We start from the raw sequence: 20416 nt of genomic DNA on the forward strand, positions 1-20416 counted from the left end.
CACGCTATGGATTGCTTAATGCTCACAAGAAGCCTAAGGCCATAAAATTCTTCCAGGAAGTCCCTACAAGGAAACAGAAGAAACCACAACCTGCCCATTATGGAAGGCTTGTAGCCTGCATTATACTGCAGGAGTGAAGGGCCTTTGGCTCCAGAAAGTCTGTTTGTTTGTTTTTTTTCCAACTTGATTTGTAGAACTGCTGACCTCTTATCCCTAGGAAGCAGGAGATAATAATAAACAGGTAAAAGCGATCGTTAGGGCCAACCTTGCTCACTGATGATGTTTCCTCCACATTCCTCTTATTAAATGCTTTTAAAGCTGGCCACCAAGTAGGTTTAGAATGCATTAAAACTCCTGCCGAAAGGATCGGCCTAATATAATATGGAAGAACGATAAAGAGCCGTGAAGTACTGCTTTGGGTTTATTGGCTCAGGGATGGAATAAACATCATCTTTGAGGGTCATGCTGCCATTATAAACTCTTCTTGTGGTAAGTAGTTCTTACCACGGTCAATTTAACTGGCAGACAAGATGTGCACTCTTAAGCTACACGACAAACAAAAGGATTTTTTTCCTTCCCAGGAAAGCACACCTTCCCATATTCTGTTGTAATGACACACAGGCCTTCATCACCTGGGATGCCCTGCTTTGTCCGGACTGTCTTGGTGAACACGTCTATTAGCATCAGTTATTCCCTGACCCTGTCCTCTGTTCCTACTTGGGTTCTTCCGGAGGGTGAATTGATGCTACAGAGCCCCTACTGGTACATCATGGATTCCAAATAGATTTGGTCACATGTGCTGCCAGTGGGGGTTGCGGATTGGTGGACTGTTCACTCCTAGGATTTTTGCACCCTGAATGTGATCAGGGAGTCACCAAAAGTTGGTGGAAACAAACAAGCGAATGGTTGTTGACAGCGCTGCAGTAATAGTCTTGAAGCTCCAGTTGGGGAACTAGACTGGATTGGAAGAATAGCAGGGCTGACTAGGTCAAGGAGCAATGAACCTTGAAACAGTTTTAAAAGCAGATGAAGAGAAGAATTCACCAGGAGATACACAGCCTAAAGGCAGACACAGAGGGGTCTTAGCTGTACCAACAGGAAGTATGAACTACTGCCAGAGGAGGAGAAATTCAAACTGACTGTGGGCACTTTTTTTTTTTTGGCAGGCAGTCAGAAGATACAACATTCTATAATGTCTATTTGGGGACTTCCTTGGAAGTCCAGTGGTTAAGATGCCATACTCCCAATGATGCAGGGAGCATGGGTTTGATCCCTGGTCAGGGAAGTAAGATCCCAAGTATCAAAATAAAATAAATTAAAAAACGAATACTATATATTTCAGCTAACAAGGCATGAAGTTGGGTAAACAGATGAATAAGGATGGATGAATAAGGGCCTACCCAGTGGCTCAGTGGTAAAGAATCTGCCTGCCAGTGCAGGAGCTGCAGGAGATATAGGTTCAATCCCTGGGTCAGGAAGATCCCCTGAAGAAGGAAATAGCAACCCACTCCAGTATTCTTGCCTGGAAAATTCTGTGGGCAGAGGAGCCTGGCAGGCTACAGTCCATGGGGTTGCAAAGAGACACGACTTAGCAACCAAATAGCAACAATATATATTTCAGCTAAGGAGGCATGAAATTAGGTAAACAAGAACTTAACATTATTCAGGTTTGTAAAATAGTAACAAAAATTAGAAATTTCCAAAAAGAACTCAGATTTCCAATCCACTACCCATCACATGCCCCATGCCTTTCTGTGTTGTTCCTTGAGCCCATTTTGAACATAGATTACTTATTTCTTCTCTTTGAAATTTTAAAAAATGCATTGTAGGTTTCATTTTGCAGATATACATTTTTAGAAGTTTTGTGTATATTTGTAATAGGCTGTGGTTAAGTCTGTTGTGGTTCTAGTGTTGCAATAAAAACAAAATACATTGACACAAAATTGTGCCATTATAGAACAGAAGAGGATTGTTTTGTATAGTAGTAGATAGGAAAAGAGGGGGCAAAGGATGAGATGGTTCAACGGACATTAATTTAAGCAGACTCAGGGAGATAGGGAGGACAGAGGAGCCTGGCATGCTGCACTTCATGGGGTCGCAAAGAACTGGACACGACTTTTGAGACTGAACCACAAGATAAAGCCTTGAACGATGATACAATCCCTCTCCTTTTCTAATGCACAAATGGAAGAAGCTGGTGACTTGGGCTTTTTTGATGTGATGAGTTTCTCATCCTACTCTCTCTCTTTCAAAATAAACCTTAGGAAGCACCCCTCTGAGAAACTAGGCAAAGCTGGGAAACCGTATCTACTTTCTCACTTCTGTCTTTATCATATACTTTTTGTTTTAAATGCTTACTGGTTCAACAGGAACTGAAGTGAAGGTCACTGTGAATTAAATTTGTCATGATTCCAGGTAGTCTTTGAACTTAAACTTTCTGGTTCAGCTTCACTCTATACTAAAACTGAAATTGGCTTATAATTATTTTTATACTCTTCTGATTTTAACTTAAACTTATATAAATCTTAAATGACTTGAGATGTTATTTCTCTATTGTTTTAAGCTTGGTGTAAATTGCCAATAGAATTATTTGGCCTTGACCTTTTGATATTATTCTTTGTGTGGGTTGGAAGTTATGTTAATAGTTTTATCTATTGATTCAATTTCTTTACTGATCATTGGTTATTTTAAAGATATTTGCCTTTCTTTTTAAGTTACTTTTGGTAGATTATGTTTTCCAAGAGGACAATTTCCTTGTCTAAGTTTTCAATTTTTTTAGCTTAAATTTATTTATAGACTATTTCTTCTTTCTGCCCTCTTGAATGAGGAAAGATGCTAGATTAGCTGAGATTCTTTTGTTAATAAATAATCAAAATATGACTCCAGCTCTTTTATGTTATTTCATGGAAGAAGGGACTGTACTGATTCCCAAGGCTGATGTTCAGATGTGATTGGACCCAGTTTCTCAAAAGAGCTTCCCTGGTGGCTCAGTGGTAAAGATTCTGTCTTCCAGTGCAGGAGACATGAGAGATTCAGGTTTGAACCCTGGATTGGAAGGATCCCCTGGAGGAGGGCATGGCAACCCACTCCAGTATTCTTGCGTGAAGAATCCCCATGGACAGAGGAGCCTGGTGGGCTACAGTTCATAGGGTTGCAAAAAGTCAGACACAACTGAGCATGCATCAGTGCTCAAAAACTGTCATCAAGTATCAGGTGTCATTTTTGAAAAATCTCTTGATTCTGCTCTTCTATATAGGCTTCATTCTACTGACTACCCTTAATGGGAAAGAAATGTTCACCCTAACTCCGGGCTTATATCCCCAACACTTATCTACTCCAGAAATAAAAGAATGATACTCCTTTCCGCAACTTTTTCAGTAAAATGCCTCACATGTGAATCACTTTACTACTGATAAAGTCATCTGTCTATCCCTAGAGCAAGTGCATCTTTGATTGGTGAAGCCTAGGGAAGTATGGTATGGTGTGCTGCTCTCAGTGGGAGGAAGAATGTATACTGATCAGGTTACAGAAATGATATGCAGTGTATGTGTTAAGCAGCCATCACTGTTCTCCATCATCAACTTACATTGCCTTAGTGCTTCACTAAAGTGATGCTTACAAAAATGTAAGGCCTCCTGGAACTGCTTGTTGGCGATAGAAGAGTATATGGGTAATAGATTCTAGAATTTACTCCACTGAATTAACTTCTTTATTTAAAAAGTTAACAGTGAGCTTATACAATGAAGATGATGCAAGGTGCAGTGGGAGTTGGAATTGCTGCTTTGGGAAATGGGAAAAGTTGATGGAAGACATGTGAAAAATTTACAGGTGGGGTTACAGATGGAGTTAAGACTGGAAACCATACATTTGGAGTTATTTCAGCTTAATGTGGTTTGAGATTTTTCTCAAGCTCTGAGTGAAGAAAATAACATTAAAATTGGATCATGTTAAGATTCTTATGGGGCTCCGTATGTGGCACGGAGGTAAGAATCTGACTGCCAAGGCAAGAGACTCAAGAGACATGGGTTCAATTCCTGCGTCAGGACGATCCTCAGAAGGAGGAAATGGCAACCCATTCTCTCCTGAAAATATTCCACAGATAAGATATCTTTTCCATTTCTTTGAATTTTGTTCAATTTTCTTCATTAATATTTTATAGTTTTTAGAGTATAGGTCTTTCCTTGGTAGAGTTTATTCCTATTTTATTTTTGATGAGATTTTAAACACGATTTTTTTTACTTTCTATTTTTGATAGTTCATTATTAGTATATGGAAAAGCAACACATTTCTGTATATTAATTTTGAATTCTGCAACTTTGCTGAATTTATTTCCTAGTTCTAATGGTTTTTAGGTGGCAACTATAGGGTTTTCTACATAAAATATCACATCATCTGCAAATAGTGACAGTTTCCCCTCCAGTTTGGATGCCTTTTCTTTCTTTTTCTTGTGTGATTGCTGTGGCTAGGACTTCCAACAGAATAGAAGTGGTGAGAATGGGCATCCTTGTCTTGTTCCCAAACATAAAGAAAAGACTTTCAGCTTTTCACATCTGAGTATGATCTTACCTCTGTGTTTGTCATAAATGGTTTTTATTATGTTGTGATTTGTTTCTTCTATACTCATATTGATGACCATTTTTACCATGAGTGGATGTTGAATTTTGTTAAATCTATTTCTGCATTTATTGGGAAGATCATGTGATTCTTATAGTTCTTTTTTATAATGTGATGTATTGTGTTGATTGATTTGCAAATATTGAACCACCCTTGTGTCCCTGGAATAAATCCAACTTGATCATGGTGTATAATCTCTTTTATATATTGTTGGATCATGTTTGCTAATATTTTGTTGAAGTTTTTTTTGCATCAATATTCATCAAAGATATTGGCCTGTAATTTTCTTTTTCTGTGTGATATCTTTGTCTGGTTTTGGTATCAGGGTAACTATGGCCTTGTAGGATGCATTTGGGGGTGTTCCACCCTCTTCAATTTTTTGGAATAGTTTGAGAACAGTAGGTAGTAGCTTTTTTTCTATAAATTTGTAGATCTCCCATGTGAATTCATCCAGTCCTAGACTTTTGTTTGCTATGAGTTTTTCCTTCGTTATTACAAATTCAGTTTCACTACTAGTGATCAGTCTGTTCAAATTATTTGTTTTTTCTTGATTTAGTCTTGGAAGGTTGTATGTTTTTAGAAATTTGTCAATGGCTTTTAGGTTGTCCAGTTTGTTGGCATAAAATGTTTCATAATATTCTCTTATGATATTTCATATTCCAGTGGAATTGGATATTATTTCTCTTCTTTCATTTCTAATTGTTTATTTGGGTTCTCTCTCTTCTTGGTGAGCCTGGCTAAAGGTTAATCAATTTATCTTCAAAAAACCTGCTCTTGTTTCATTGATTTTTTTTCTACTTTTTAATCTTTGTTTTATTTATTTCCTCCCTGATCTTTATTATTTCATTCCTCTGCTGACTTTGATTCTGTTTGTTCCTATTTTTCTTATTCCTTTAGGTTTGTAGGTTAGCTTGTTTATTTGAAATTTTTCTTGTTTCTTGAGGAAGATCTGCATTACTATAAATTTCCCTTTTAGAATTTTGTTGCATCCCATAGATTTTGGAGTGTTGTGTTTCCATTTTCATTTGTCTCAAAATACTTTCTGATTTCCTTTTGATTTTTTCATTAACTATTTTTTAGGTTTTTTTTTTTAGTATCACATAATTTAGTCTTCATGTGTTTATTGTTTTCCCATTTTCCCTTCTGTAATTGACTTCTATCTTTATACCACTTTGGCCAGAAAAAAATGCTTGATATAATTTCTATCCCCTTAAATTTATTGAGGCTACTTTTGTGGCCTAGTGTGTGATTTATTCTGGAGAATGTTCTATGTGCACTTAAAAAGAGTGTATATTCTACTATTTTGGCATGTAATACCCTATAGGTATATATTAAGTCCAACTGGTCTATTGTGTCATTTAAGACTACTATTGCCTTATTGATTTTCTATCAAGATGATTTATCCAGTGATCTAAGGGGGAGTGTTAAAGTCTGCTACTATCTTGCTATTATTGTCAGTTTCTCCTTGTTAGTAGTTCCTTTATGCATTTAAGTGATCCTGTATTGGGTACATATATGTTAACAAGTGTAATGTCCCCTTCTTGTATTGATCACTATATAATTTTATAATTCCCTTCTTTGTCTTTTGTTATAGCCTCTGGTTTAAAGTCTACTTTGTCTGATATGAGTATTGCTATACAAAAATGGAAGATTATAGTTAGTCAAAGAAGTAGTTTCAAAAGCAAAAGCTGCCATAAAAGAATATTTACTTTTTTTCTGGAGAATCATAAAGACAAGGGTTCCACTGTTTCTATTTATCTAAAGATCTCAAGACACCATTTTCATTAAATTTAAGTTTATTCTTATCCTGTTTTATTCAGATTATATTATTTTGAAATTTCCTTTCCATGACAGATACATGTCGGTTGTTTTCATTATTATTAATTTCTACTTGGATGAGGCTCTGCATAAGACCTGGTCATACCAAGACAGAAGGGCTCAGACACTGCTCTCAAACTGTCTCTCCACTGTTGTTGGAGATCAACACATACGCAGACCTTAAAATGATTAGAGATGTGCAAAAGGTCCAGAGGAGAAGAAAAAAAGTAATACTTCGCTCTTCCTAAGAGAGGCATTCACACAAGTGGTAGTAATTAACTTGGGTCTTAAAGAACAATAAAATGACAATAATCATAATAACATCTTTATACAGTCACAGTTATAAATGCCTTCATATATTAACTCTTCTTTAGTCTTCAAGGCAACCTTATGAGTTAGGTTCTAGTATTATTCTCAATTTACAGACGAGGAAGCTAAATCACAGTAAGCTTAAGTAACTTGACCAAGTTCATATGGCTAGTAAGCATTGGCACCTGGGTTCAAACCAAGGCAGTCTGCTCATAACCACTACCTCACATCAGGTAAGTCGTTGTTTCCCAGGGAGACAAATACAGGAAAGCAAGAGACTGTGGAACACTCTGGAAATCATAAGCAGTTCAGTGTTGCTGGATTTAAGTTACATAATTGAAAGTAAAGAGGTAATTAGGGAGAAGGACATCATCTAAGGGAGTTCAGATATTAATCTGTTGACCACGGGGATCGTTGAACAATTTACAGCCTATCTTAGAAAAACTATTCTGGGGAAAGTATGGAGAGATGGAAAGGAGGCAAAACTTAAAGAACAAAAAACAGCTCTGCAGAGTTTTTTGACAGATACCAGGTAAAAGGGATGAAGTGAACCAGGGTACCGCAGCAGGCAGTTAGTTCCCCAGGCTGCCTTGGAAGCATTCTTGCCATTTTTTCTCTCTAGATCTGTTCCCTGCTCTGAGCACCCTTGTTCTCTGTTCTTGAGGTCAAGAATTGCATTTCTCAGATTTCCTTCCTTCTGGCTTCCATGTAGCCACGGGAAATGGGAGACAACAGCTGGGAGTTAGATTGAGGCAAAATCAAGGGCATTTCTTCCTTCTTAACACTGCTGCATCTTCAGCAACATCTCCTCCAGGGCTCCAAAGCGGCTGGACAGCCTCTTCTTCTATGAGCCCAGGTCCTACTGGGCGGCCTTTGCCATGTTACAGCTCTTGGTCAAAGGTCCCTGCTTCGAGTTTCCGACAGCACACCTCTTCTCTTTGTCCTCTTATTCAGGTAACGTGCATCACCTCACATAGTTACAAAAGATTTTTTGTGTGTGATGAAAAGAACTATTTTAAAAAATCTTAGATGTTTTGACCTTTGTTTAGGTAATTTAGATAATCTGAAATTAGACCTTGTATGCCTTTTAAAGAAACATAAAGGAGCTAAATTACCTAAAGAACTGAAGTACAAGTTGCAGCCAAGAGAATAAACTCTGTTTGAACTCTTGTCACTTTCTTAGCTCTTTTACAAATCTTTGAAGTTTTCATTAGTTATTTATCTGTCACTGGTGTTTCACTCTGAATGTCCTCAAGGAAGATGTTCTTATGTATTTCCAGAGAGCTGTGAGAAGCCCTACTTATATATTATTGTCTCTTAATATTAACAATATTATTGTCATAATGATCAGATTGTGAGATTTTTTTGAAAAATCTCAGTTAGGAACACACTATTGGATATTGTACCATTGGTAATTCTCAATCAGTGAACTCTTCAAAGGGCTTATTTGTTTTAGGTTTTCAAAAATTACTATCATAATGCCTGTTGTATGTAATATAACAATGTAGTATAATTTGGTTATATTGTCATAATTCTAATACAGTATAATATATTAAATTACAAAATTCAGCAGATAAAAATGATTATAGAGACTGAATTTTGTCACAGGTTGGTATCATACTCTCTCAATCCTACTATATATCTTTTATTTTTAATAACGTTTGTGACTCTTCAATTAATGCATCTATTTATATAACATGTATTTTTATTAACAAGAAGGAAATCAAGTGCTATGTTCTTCTAAGTTCAAGTTGTATGTTTCCTATAATTAGCATCTTACTATTACACAGGAGCTGGAAATTAAAAAACATTTAAATTCAACTCAGATGTGCACATGAAGAATATAGCTTAGAACAAGAATCTTGGAGAGTCACCACTTTTTTATGTGACAAGAACCGCAGTGGGAAAGCAACTAATTGAAATTCTAGCTCTAGGGAAAGCCATTAAGGTTAACATACTTCTTCAGGGGGAAAAATATTCTTGAGGCAAAGGAATGCTTACTTGAAAACCTCATACAGTGTTTCTAAAAGAATCTGGATGTTAGTATTTTTTTCCTGGTAGTCTTTAGTATTTCTCTCCTGATTTTTTTTTTTTTTTTTTTTTTGGTGTGTGATTCCCTTTTACGTTTCCTTGTTCTATTTTCCTTAGAAATGTTACAGCAATTTGTACGTTTAGGCCAAACAAATGAACACATTTGTCCTAAAAAAGCACTGTGAAGAGGATGACGATCATACAGAAGTATATACAGGCAAGAAATTTCATAGTTTGCTTTTCTTCACGTGATTTACTTTTCTTGTTTGAAGATGCTTTGCTCATGAGATCTTCCTGAGTTACTCATATTTTGTATATTTCCTCTGAGTGGATTTTCCCACCTCCAAAGAATTTTATTTTTTGTGAATTTTGTTGCCATTTTACCACTATTTTACATTTTCACTTTCAAAATTCTCTAAGTGAACACAGCCAAGGACCCCAAACTGCCAACCATCTGAATTCTCAGAGCCCTAAATGTGTTATTGGATATCTTAGGCTACAGAATTTGTCATCAGATGTTTTTCGGTTAATCCCACTAATTTGAAGCATTGGTTTTCTCCATCACCCTGTACTTTAAGCAAACCCACCAGTAAGACAAAAATACCATTGGATTAATATAAAGGCAACCAAAATCATATATAATTTTGTGTGTTCATTTTTTAGTCTTACACATTTTTTTCAACGTCTCATTCTGTGTTTTAAATGGAACCTGCGGAAGTTGTAGCAAGTTCTTCCTTTGAACACAGGCTCTCTGCACTCCCTCTAGTGATCCTACCATGCATAAACAGTATTTCTGTGTGTGTGGGAGAGAATTTCCCTAGAGGCCCACAAAACACTTAATGAAGTGCGAAGCACAAACATTTCATTACAACATATTGTGTATTTTTGCCTTTAATAACTACATTCTTCATCCAGGAACTCTCTATGGCTTTCAAAAATGAATTACAGTAGTATTATTTTCCCCAGAATATAGTTTCTCCATGACAGAAACAGCACTTTCCTAAACTATTGTATTTATTAGCAACCTGTTGCCCTTCGACACCAGAGCCGTTTTCATCGACCCCAATCGAGTGTGGATCATTTAAACTTCCTTTAAAAATTATTAAAATAGTTTTATGTTATTGGATTCTCTTTTTCTTCACTGTACACAGCCCCACCGAACACAAGTCACGCAGAGGGAGAGTGTGAATTTCGGGAGGTTACCTGGAGTGGAGAGCTAGTTCTCCGCTGCCAAAGAGCAAGCATCTAATTGAGGAGTGAGCAGGTAGTGGGTGGGAGGATCTTTACTGTGACTGAGCACAAAAGAGTCAGATACACTCTGGATTCCTGCATTTGACTACTCCCGATTTAGGTCCCTCCAGAGGAGCTCCCCATCTTCTGCCTTCTGTCTCTGCCTCTGCAAGGCAGCCTCTCATTGGCTCTTTTAAGCACATCAGGTGATTAGGAAGCAACTGACCCTACTGACTCTGGTCCTGCAACTTAGCAGAAGAGGATCACTGTTGAACTCCCTAACTCCACATGGACATTGCAGATCTTAATGTTCACAGCACGTGTGTGTGTGTGTGTGTGTGTGTGTGCGCGCGCGCGCGCGCCTCCGTGCTGTATCCAAAACACCAGCTTTTTTGCAAAATTAAACCAAGATAACAAAAAAACAGACTGCATGCGAACCTGTGGTGTGTAAGGAGGAAGCTGGTCCTTTCATATAGGTGTATTTTCTTTTTTTTTTTTTTTTAGTATAAGTTTATTTTAATTGGAGGCTAATTACTTTACAATATTGTAGTGGTTTTTGCCATACATTGACATGAATCCACCATGGATTTACACGTGTTCCCCATCCCGATCCCCCCTCCCACCTCCCTCTCCATCCCATCCCTCTGGGTCATCCCAGTGCACCAGCTCTGAGCACTTGTCTCATGCATCCAACCTGGACTGGCGATTCGTTTCACATATGATAATTTACATGTTTCAATGCCATTCTCCCAGATCATCCCACCCTCGCCCTCTCCCACAGAGTCCAAAAGACTGTTCTATACATCTGTGTCTCTTTTTCTGTCTTGCATATAGGGTTATCGTTACCATCTTTCTAAATTCCATATATATGTGTTAGTATTCTGTATTGGTGTTTTTCTTTCTGGCTTACTTCACTCTGTATAATAGGCTCCAGGTTCATCCACCTCATTAGAACTGATTCAACTGTATTCTTCTTAATAGCCGAGTAATATTCCATTATGTATATGTACCACAGCTTTCTTATCCATTCGTCTGCTGATGGGCATCTAGGTTGCTTCCATGTCCTGGCTATTATAAACAGTGCTGTGATGAACAATGGGGTACACGTCTCTTTCAATTCTGGTTTCCTCAGTGTGTATGCCCAGCAGTGGGATTGTATGCCAGTTTTATTTCCAGTTTTTTAAGGAATCTCCACACTGTTCTCCATAGTGGCTGTACTAGTTTGCATTCCCACCAACAGTGTAAGAGGGTTCCCTTTTCTTCACATGCTCTCCAGCATTTATTGCTTGTAGACTTTTGGATAGCAGCCATCCTGACTGGCATATAATGGTACCTCATGGTGGTTTGATTTGCATTTCTCTGATAATGAGTGATGTTGAGCATCTTTTCATGTGTTTGTTAGCCATCTGTATGTCTACTTTGGAGAAATGTGTGTTTAGTTCTTTGGCCCATTTTTTGATTGGGTCATTTATTTTTCTGGAATTGAGCTGCAAGAGTTGCTTCTATATTTTTGAGATTAATCCTTTGTCTGTTGCTTTGTTTGCTATTATTTTCTCCCATTCTGAGGGCTGTCTTTTCACCTTGCTTATAGTTTCCTTTGTTGTGCAAAAGCTTTTAAGTTTCATTAGGTCCCATTTGTTTATTTTTGCTTTTATTTCCATTACTCTGGGAGGTGGGTCATAGAGGAACCTGCTGTGATTTATGTTGGAGTGTTTTGCCTATGTTTTCCTCTAGGAGTTTTATAGTTTCTAGTGTTACATTTAGATATTTAATCCATTTTGAATTTATTTTTGTGTATAGTGTTAGAAAGTGTTCTAGCTTCATTCTTTTACAAGTGGTTGACCAGTTTTCCCAGCACCACTTGTTAAAGAGGTTGTCTTTTCTCCATTGTATATTCTTGCCTACTTTGTTGAAGATAAGGTGTCCATAGGTGTGTGGATTTATCCCTGGGCTTTCTATTTTGTTCCATTGATCTATATTTCTGTCTTTGTGACAGAACTAAAAAAATAATTTCAACAGAACTAGAACAAATAATTTCACAATTTGTATGGAAATATTTTCTTAATTTCAAATGCCACAGGATTTCTCAGATGAAGTAGGTTGTGTAATGTTTTCTATTTTCTTTAGAATCATAGCTGCATCTCATAGCTTCCCTGAATATCGGTTTCTACTAGTAGTCTGTTCATAGTTTTGAGAAAATTAAAAGGAAATCTCTGAAGATTATATAGAGTTTTAGGTGCTTTAGGTAAATGTTTGTGCAAGTGGACATTAAGCCAGCTTCCTTTCTTCCAGCATCCTTTTTACTACAATGAATTACCATGGAACTTGTAAAAACAACCATCTTACCTCTCTCTTCTCTAACAAAGCAATATGTCACTAAGCAAAAATATATTTTTTAAGTTTCTTGAAATATTTCATTTGTGCTTGCTAGAATGGGAGATTTTTTATCCACCTTTATTTTGATTAGATGGGACCCTTAAAGCTGCTTTTGAATCTCTTAACAATCCTGGTGTTAGAGTGATAGGTAGCCGTGAACTCATTAGGGAAGGCAGAAGGGGTAAAGCTTGTTGATAGTTGTAAACTTGGGGATGGGAATTTTCAATGGCCAACGTTATGACTACAACATGAAGTAGTTTGCCTTTGGCCTATAGTAGCCTTTGTAGTTTTATCAGTGAAGTGAGTTATCTAAATGTTGTTAACATCACTGATTTAACTCACCTTACATTGTTAATAATTTATGTCTAAATTATCTTTAATACAAAACTCCTATCTTTTTTCTTTCTTGGATTTTTTCTTAGAAGATAACCTTTTAAGAATGTTATCAAAATCTGTTACTAACTTGTAAATAAAATTAAACAGGCCCTTGATAATGGTTCTTTCAGACAGATTTTAAATAGACAAAATAAGTCATTTCAGTGATTTATAAATTTACTATGTATTACATAAATTAATATAATCAGTTGTTTAAGGTTTAATTATTTGGTCTGTAAACTTTCCTAAAAACACATCTTTTTTTATTTTTGGAGACAGAAAGAACAATTTGTCCAAAATAGCAATTTGCTATTTTCCTTGCATGAAGAACATCCAAGCAATTTTTCATCAGTGGTGAAAGAAAAAGTAGACGGTTGGTGATGAGGATCCTTTCTCTGCCACTTGCTTCCTATAGTTTTCAGTAAATAGTTTATTTTAAAGGTTGGTGTGTGTGTGTGCTCAGTCAGTCACGTCCATCTCTTTATGGCCCCATGGACTGTGGTCCACCAGACTCATCTATCCATGGGATTTCCTAGGCAAGAATAGTGAAGTGAGTTGGCATTGCCTCCTCCAGGGGCTCTTGCCAATACAAGGGTCAAACGTGCATCTCTTGTGTCTCCCATATTGCAGGCAGAGTCTTTACTGGCTGAGCCAAAGATTGGTAGTTTGATGATTTAAATAAAACTCTTAGAATGAAACGTTTGGCTTTACTAACTCTGAGTCCCTTTTCTTGACTCTCTTTTGCCCCTATTTTGCATACCATACTTGTAATACACATTCACGCATACACTCGTTCATTCTGTATATAGTCACTGAGCACTGCCTGTGGGTCAGTGGGAAGCACAGAGCTGAACAAGACATGAGTTATGCTCCCACTGTGCCTACTCGACGTGGTAGGTATTGTAGACTGGATCAATCTTCTCTGTCCCAGTTCCATGCCTTTCTGTCTTATAGACGATGGATACCTAGAAGTAACACTTTTCAGATTCCCTTGTAGCTAGAATTCCATGTAGGCACTCACTTTCACTTAATTAACACACCCCCACTTAAAACTTTGAAAATGGAAGTGAGTAACATGAGTTTGGGGTCATGTACGGGGAGGTTGAATGATGTGGTGGAAGCATTTGGTTTTCCCAAGGCATCTGAAATTTTAGACTCTTATGTTTTTTTTTCCTGGTAGGTGCCGTGAACTGAGAGGAGGCAGTAGAAATGGAATTTCTATACAAGTAGTTCCTTTGGTGGAGCCAAACAGTTCTTTTGGCTGTATTGCTCCTTGGATGTAAATGATCTAAGCTTGATTCCCTGGTCCTCCCACTAATTCTGTAAATTGGAAAATAATCTATAATAGATACTATTCTCTGTAAGCTAGCTGGAGTGGATTCTGTTGTCTGCATCAGAGTGCTCCGACCTTTTGGCAGACACTGTGGGTGTAGATTATTTTCATATCAAGTAAACATTAGCTAGTGCTATAGAAAGGTGAAGATATATATGTATGAAAGTTGGGAGGAAGAGATTGTTCCTTGCTTGGGTGTTCAGAAAGAAAGAGCTATTGATTCTTGAGAAAGATTTTGAAAACTTCTGGAATGGGGAAAATGGTATACCAAGTGAAGGAAGCCCACACAATAAGATATAATAATAGGAATGAAGCTAGAACACAGACACATAATAAGCAATACACCTGTAATGAGACAATGAGATGAAATGTTAGAAAGAGAAAAAAGAAAATAATGAGAAACTGACATTTTTGTGTAGGATGGAAAAGAATCACTGATTGGTTAGTTCATTTAACAGTTGTTTCTTGAGACCCTATCCTATGCCAGACACTGCCAGACAGAACTCTGCCTCATTATGATTAATCTAATAGGAAGCTAAACAACGAATTTTAGTGATAAGAGCACTTAACACAGGGAGCCAGGAGGCTTTTACCGTAGTCTAATGACAGATAATTATCTGTGGCAATAGGAAGGAGTTTACTACAGTTTTTACTGTCAACTTCTCTACAACTTCTACAACTTCTCCCGTTTTCTTTACACAACACACTTTTTGACTTCATTATATTAGTTTAAAAGTTCCATTGTATGTATTGGCACACACATGATGAGTTCTGGTTTGCTTATAACTTTTATGTATGCATGCTTTATCACCTCGCATGAGATTGCAATTTCCCAATGAATAAATGACTGAACTGAAAAGCCTCTTGATAAAAGTGAAAGAGGAGAGTGAAAACGTTGGCTTAAAGCTTAACTTTTAGAAAACTAAGATCATGGCATCCGGTCCCATCACCTCATGGGAAATAGATGGGGAGACAGTGGAAACAGTGTCAGACTTTATTTTTTGGGGCTCCAAAATCACTGTGGATGGTGACTGCAGCCATGAAATTAAAAGACGCTTACTCCTTGGAAGGAAAGTTATGACCAACCTAAATAGCATATTAAAAAGCAGAGACATTACTTTGCCAACAAAGGGTCTGTCTAGTCAAGGCTATGGTTTTTCCAGTGGTCATGTATGGATGTGAGAGTTGGACTGTGAAGAAAGCTGAGCACTGAAAAATTGATGCTTTTGAACTGTGGTGTTGGAGAAGACTCTTGAGAGTCCCTTGGATTGCAAGGAGATCCAACCAGTCCATCCTAAAGGAGATCAGTCCCGGGTGTTCATTGGAAGGACTGATGCTGAAGCTGAAACTCCAATACTTTGGCCACCTCATGCAAAGAGTTGACTCATTGGAAAAGACCCTGATGCTGGGAGGGATTGGGGGCAGGAGGAGAAGGGGACGACAGAGGATGAGATGGCTGGACGGCATCACTGACTCAATGGGCATGAGTCTGAGTGAACTCCAGGAGTTGGTGATGGACAGGGAGGCCTGGCGTGCTGCGACTCATGGGGTCGCAAAGAGTTGGACATGACTGAGCGACTGAACTGAACTGAACTGAACTGAACTGATTTTAGGCATATACTAGACATTTAATAAAAATCTTGATAAAAATCTCCAAATCTACGTAAGATTTGCAGAAATTATCCGAGAACTCTATGACCCCATAAAACCATATACAAGCTAGAGATTAGCACAGGTCATCCAGGCTTTTGTGATTCAAGAAAAATTGGCTCAGACCTTCATCTCACCTGCAGTGGAAGACCTGGCCTCCCTGAGAACCTCTGAGGGTCCTCCTGGGACAAGTTTGGGGTGGGTGAGAAAAGCTGAGATTATCCAGGTCTCATCTGGTCCCAGGTTCTGAGTCCTCTAACTGTCCCAGTTTTGCCATTCCATCCCATGGTGAATAGTACCTCAACTCATTCACTGACCCAAATGTCAATACCAGCCTTGATGTCAACTTACTGATGAGTTTGAGCTACAGAGAGGGTTTATGTGGCTTATATTACAGTAGGCAAATGCTTTTCTGCTGGTTAGTAGGAAGTTATAACAGTCTTTTCAAGCTCCTGACCTCTGTCAATCTTCCTCCAGTCATTTCTTTTTCAGATCCAGCTTCTTAACATGCTGCTGTCTTTTTTGGTTCTGTGGTGCTCTCCTTTTTGTCGATTTTACTCCCATCTCCAATTCTCACTAATTGTGTGAATGGAACAATCTGATTATTTGTTGGTTTACTACTCTCTCCTCCAGAGCATTCCTCTTGGATTAAGTTAAAACCTAATTTCCTCACTCAGGGAATTTTCCCAAACAAATACGAAACAAACCTCTTTATTAATTTATATAATCTATATTTATTCAGCTATGCAAGCAGTGACAGGGACCATGTATTCCAGATTCTTCTATTGGAGGAGAACTTAAATTCCTGCCAGGAAAAAGGAGGTAAAATTGGGAGAATAAATTATGCTAATTTATGAAAAACCATATAGACAGTATTAAAATGTCAGTTGCTAAAAAGCAGTAAGATATTATTAAAACTTTCTCTCTTTTTAAAAACTTTGTCTAAAACTGTAAGAAGTGAACCTAGGTTACTAAAATTCCATTATGACAACACTGAAATCCTGGAATTTACAATAAAATGTAAATTTGTTTCAATGCCTTTAGAATTTTAAATTCTAAATATTAAAATATTTTTCTATGGATCAATCAAACTTTTGAAAATTTAAAAACCCTTCCAAAACATAGGATTTTAATGTATTCGATGGTTTAAAATAAACAAAAAGCCTTATGCCCTTGCCCATCGGTGAGCCAGATATATATTGGCTGCTAGGAAATCACAAATCAATTAACAAAGGCGTCAGAGATTTCTAAAGCAAGGGAAAGCATTCAATTAAGCCAGAAAAGCTTTTTCCCTCTGCCTGATGAGTCTTCTGTGGCTGGTTCACGCTGATACTCCGCAAAACCTGAAAAGAGAACAGCAGACAGTGCCAAATGAGCAGTTTTTCTCCGACCTGCTCATTGGCTTCCAAATCTCCTGCTTTGTCTTATGAACAAACAAGCCTCGGGCATCTTTCCTACTTTGGGTTAAATTCAGACTGTCTGTGGTAGATGGTATGTGATCTGTCTCAATTTACTTCTCTCCACATACATAATACTTTCAGCTCAGAGTTCTGACTACTTTAGATAACTGAACAGTCATTTATTCTAGAGCAAAATATACATGTGCCTAGGGAGGGAAGTGGTCTCAAGCTCCCCTATTTTGAACTAGGGAAAGGCATTTCTCTAAGGCAGTTTTTAAAATAGAGCTTGTTGTATGCTTCTTTTGAATATGGAAATGGTACGTCTTCATTTTGGAAAATACTGAAAAAGAAAAAAGTAATTATACTCAGAAATGATCACTGTTATTATTTTTCTTTTACTCTAGTCTTACAAATACATTTAAATGTGTATAAATGTACATATTCTACATAAAAGAAATAATACTATTTTGTAAACTTTTTTTAATAGTACATTATGAGATCATTCTATGTTATTGAATATTCTCCTAGAGTATTATTTTCATTGGCTAATAATATACACCTATACCATAATTTATTTTAATTAACCCCACACTGTTACATATTTTGGGTTTTTTCCCTGTTTACTGTTTCAAATCATGCTTCAAAAAATGCACATGCTTGTATATATGTATGAAATTGCAGCTTTTTCATTATAAAAAAATCCTGATAAGCACAGCTTCTTCATTGAGAAATATGGTACATTTTTAAACTGTTTTCAATAAATAGTGCTCAGTTGTCCTCAAGAAATGCTGTACTGCCAGTAGTGTAGGAAAGTGGGCTTTTTCTTGGTGGTCATTTTGATTGACATTGTTTACCTTAAGCTTGTTTATTTCAATTTTTATCACTTTTATGCTTTTTCTAGAGATTGCATAAATGGCATTATATTAGTTTTCTGTTACTGCTATAACAAGTTACCACAGATTTAGTGGCTTTAAAATCCCCCACAAATTTATCATCTTATAGTGTCATCGTATAGTTCAAGACCAGAAGTTTGAAGTGATCTCATGGGGCTAAAATGAAGGCACCAGTAGAATTCTAGGGGATCATCAGTTTTCTTGCCTTTCCTAGCTTCAGAGGTTGCCTGCATTCCTTGGCTAGTGGCTCCACTCCATTGTTAAAGCCAGAAAGGACTGGTTGAGTCTTTCTCCTAACACTGTCTCTATGGTTCTGATTCTTCTGCCTCTCTACCCACCTTTTATGAATCACTGTGATTATGTTGGCCTACCTGGGTAATCCAGAATGATTTCTAGCTGATTAGCAACCTTAGTTCCATCTGCAACCTTAGTTTCCCCTTGCCTGTAACATAACACGTTCCATTCATGAGCTCTTAGGATAGGACATGGATATTTTGGGGCCATGTTATTCTGCCTACAACCTGATTCGTTTCTTACAAGGAAAAATACAGCATAGCAAAGAATTTTTAATGAATAGGTATACATGCAATTTGAATTCTACCTTCATATTACCTATATGAATATATATGTATGTCATTTTATGTATACAGATGATCCCCAACTTAGATGGTTCAACTTGCAATTTTTTGACTTTATGATGGTGCAAAAGTGATATGTATTTAGCAGAATCTGTATTTACATTATGACTTTTGATCATTTCCTAGGCTAGTGATATATGGTAGGATATGGTATGATCATCATACCATCATGGGAAATGCTGGGCTGGATGAAGCCCAAGCTGGAATCAAGATTGCCAGGAGAAATATCAATAACCTCAGATATGCAGCTGACACCACCCTTATGGCAGAAAGTGAAGAAGAACTAAAGAGCCTCTTGATGAAAGTGAAAGAGGAGGGTGCGGCGCGTGCGGGCTGCAGTCGGCAGCCTGCGCGCCATCTCGGCACCCAGCGCACCCTGCTCGCCGCGGCCCTGGGGACTGCGGGCGGGTGCCGTCCGGGCACTGCACACCGGCCCTGCTCTGCTGTCGGTGCGGAAATTCACAGAAAAACACGAATGGGTAACAACAGAAAACGGTGTTGGAACAGTGGGAATCAGCAATTTTGCACAGGAAGCTTTGGGAGATGTTGTTTACTGTAGTCTGCCTGAAGTTGGGACAAAGTTGAATAAACAAGAGGAGTTTGGTGCTTTGGAAAGTGTGAAAGCTGCTAGTGAATTCTATTCCCCTCTATCAGGAGAAGTAACAGAAATTAATAAAGCTCTAGCAGAAAATCCAGGACTTGTCAACAAGTCTTGTTATGAAGATGGTTGGCTGATCAAGATGACATTCAGTAACCCTTCAGAACTAGATGAACTAATGAGTGAAGAAGCATATGAAAAATACATAAAATCTATTGAGGAATGAAAGTGAAAGAGGAGGGTGAAAAATTTGGCTTAAAACTCAGCTTTCAGAAAACTAAGATCATGGCACCTGGTACCATCACTTCATGGCAAATAGATGGGGAGGAAACAGTGACAGACTTTATTTGGGGGGGGGGCCTCCAAAATCACAGCAGATGTTGACTGCATCCTTGGAATTAAAAGGTGTTTGCTCCTTGGAAGAAAAGTTATGACCAACCTAGACAGCATATTCAAAAGCAGAGACATTGCTTTGCCAACAGAAGTCCATCTAGTCAAAGTTATGTTTTCTACAGTAGTCATGTATGGATGTGAGAGTTGGACTATAAAGAAAGCTGAGTGCTGAAGAATTGATGCTTTTGAACTGTGGTGTTGGAGAAGACTCTTGAGAGTCCCCTGGACTACAAGGAGATCCAACCAGTCCAGCCTAAAGGAGATCAGTCCTGAATATTCATTGGAAGGACTGAGGCTAAAGCTGAAACTCCGATACTTTGGCCCCCTGGTGTGAAGAACTGACTCATTTGAAAAGACCCTGATGCTGGGAAAGATTGAAGGTAGGAGGAGAAGGGGATGACAGAGGATGAGATGGTTGGATGGCATCACCGACTCAATGGACATGAGTTTGAGTAAACTCTGGGAGTTGGTGATAGACAGGGAGGCCTGGCATGTTGTAGTCCATGGGGTCACAAGGAGTCGGACATGACTGAGCAACTGAACTGAACTGAACTGATGGTATGATCACAAGGGTAAACAGCTGATACACTGACAACCATCCTGTTTTTCACTTTCAATACAATATTCAATAGATTACATTAAATGTGCAACATTTTATTATAAAATAGGCCTTGCATTAGATGATCTTGCCCAAGTGTAGGCTAATGTAGTGTTCTGAGGACTTTAATATAGGTGAGGCTATACTGTGATATTCAGTG

General features: G+C 37.8%; 1 long non-coding RNA gene and 1 pseudogene across 7 annotated transcripts in view; both read left to right on the forward strand.

Annotated features, from left to right (window-relative positions):
* LOC110142181 (uncharacterized) overlaps positions 1-20416 on the forward strand; it is a 175373-nt gene that overhangs the window by 81004 nt on the left and 73953 nt on the right. The window lies entirely within an intron of this gene.
* On the forward strand, positions 17445-19493 carry LOC139037867 (glycine cleavage system H protein, mitochondrial pseudogene; annotated as a pseudogene).

Source organism: Odocoileus virginianus, chromosome 12, assembly GCF_023699985.2.
Source record: "Odocoileus virginianus isolate 20LAN1187 ecotype Illinois chromosome 12, Ovbor_1.2, whole genome shotgun sequence".
In the NCBI taxonomy this organism is placed as follows: domain Eukaryota; kingdom Metazoa; phylum Chordata; class Mammalia; order Artiodactyla; family Cervidae; genus Odocoileus; species Odocoileus virginianus.